The following is a 2126-nucleotide window of genomic DNA, read 5'->3' on the forward strand; positions in this document are numbered from 1 at the left end:
GTGTTTGCTCTCATTTGGATTGTCTTTGCATATTTCTACAGAACCATCTCTCCTCCCCCACAGACAAATTAGAAAAGATAGAGAGGGGAAGGGAGTGAAGAAGTTCCTCAGAGGAAACACACCTGTCCAGTCAGAGCAGTTTTGCCCAGGTGGAGGCAAAGTGGCTGGTTGATAGCAAGGACTGGCCAGCCTCTGTATTCTCCCCGGTGATTTCTGGCGGCCTTTAAAGCTTAAGTTCCTTGGTTGGTTTGGAGGCAATGATGTTGAAGGCCATGGAGGTGCCAGGTATTCTCTTTGGCTGAACCCAATTGAGAGACTGCCCAGGGAGTTTGCACATCTCTGCCCTCTACTATATGAAGTCCTCCTGGCCCCACTTGCCAGCCATGCACAGCAGCGGGGACTGGGAGCTGATCTTCATGCTCACATGAAGTTTAGGGAACACAGCTTGGCCTCTGGAGGTTTCAGCATCAGTCCTTACATTCAAGTTCATTCAGCTTCCTTCTGGCACAGCTGAAGACAGATTTCTTCTTAGAATCTTGAGGAAACTTCCAGTGGACCCCTGCAGGTCCTGGGTCATTCCAGCGGGAGAGGTTGGGGTCACACCATAGGGAAAATTCTGCTGGTCACACACCTTTCAAGGTGTCCAGCATGCATGCAGTTTCTATTGGACACATCCTGGGGAAAACTGGTTCTGCCTGGGGCTCCCTCCACCAGCGCGGTGATATGGTGGACTGGGGAGGAAGCCAGAGAGACATGCTGGACTTCTGGGTTCTGGGGTGCTGCGCCTTATAAATACTCTTTCTGGGGCACAACCCAGAGGCCTGGGCGGGCTGCACTGGGGCCAAATTGCATTCTTGGTGCAGGAAAAGCAGGGCTGGGGAGTCCGAGGCAGAGAAGCCCTGGAGGTCCTGGACTCTCTCATAGTTAGGTTGTATTTGCTATTCTAGATGGAGGTCTGGCCAAAGCTAGCCTCAAAATAAGGACATTCTTGTTTTGATTTGCGCTGGTTGAGAACGCTTGCTGTGCACACGGCTGGTCTTCTCCTCCTTTAGGCGACATAGGGAGCTAGCAGTTTGAGCTCTGGTCCATCAGTGAGGCCCAGATGTCTTCCATGTGTAAGCAATGGACACCATCGACTCAGGTTGCCAGGGTGCTTGTAGTCAGTGAGTAGCTCCATGTAAGGCTTTAGTTCATAGTCTTTATGGCCCACATTCATCCACGGAGCTTTCATGATTTGCTTTGAAGCATGTCTGTTACCGGGGCTAAGGACGAGACATTTCTTGAGCAGATTTTCACACTCCATGAACATATAGAAGGGCACATGATATTTTCCTTTCAGCATCTGCTCCTGCAGCTACCTGAAGTTCTGCCCATCAAAAGACAGGCATCTTCTGACAAGTGTATATACAATGACTCCCATGCTCCACATATCCACTGTGGTTTTATCGTACTTTTGGCCCTAGAAGAGTTCTGGGGCAGAATGATGAGGACTGCTACAAATGGTATCCAGCTGTTTGCCAAAGTTGAATTCCTTGCTGAAGACAACATCTGCAATTGTGATGTCGTAACAGCATCCAAGGGCAGGTTTTCTGCTTTTAACTCTATGCTCACTAAACTTCTGGTGACAGTACCACACAGCAGACACTGGCAGAATTTAGCCTGGGTCACTTTTTCTTTCCCATTTCCATGAGCCACTAGGTAATCACGCACTCTCCTCCATTAGTGTACGCCATAAAAAGTAGAGTTTTCTCAGTCTTGATCTCTTCAAATAACTATGTTGGGATGATTCAATGACTTCGTTACTCTTACTTCATGGGAGAGTTTCAAAAGGCAGGAGAAGATCTTGACCCTGTTGCTCAGCCAAGCTTGGATCAGCCTGACCTGAGCTACAGCCTGTAACCTCAGGGCCCCTACCAATGACAGTAAACAAAAGTTTTGAGGTGAACCCTGATAGTGGGTCAAGCTTGAATTCTGACTGATCCTACCCTCTATCCCCAGGGTCCCTACAAAGGAATGTACCGGGGCAGATTCTGACCCTGCGCCAAGCTTAGATTATGTCCAGCCTGAGCTACAGCCACTAGCCTCAGAGCTACTTCCAAATACTGAAACAACAGATAAGACAGGAG

The 2126-nt window shown here is 48.9% G+C and overlaps 1 pseudogene; it reads right to left on the reverse strand.

Annotated features, from left to right (window-relative positions):
* Positions 1-1065: 1065 nt before the first annotated feature.
* The window catches only part of LOC105756869 (serine/threonine-protein kinase MARK2 pseudogene), a 6067-nt pseudogene continuing 5006 nt past the window's right edge, over positions 1066-2126 (reverse strand).

This window comes from Trichechus manatus, unplaced genomic scaffold (assembly GCF_000243295.1).
Source record: "Trichechus manatus latirostris isolate Lorelei unplaced genomic scaffold, TriManLat1.0 scaffold00201, whole genome shotgun sequence".
Lineage (NCBI taxonomy): Eukaryota > Metazoa > Chordata > Mammalia > Sirenia > Trichechidae > Trichechus > Trichechus manatus.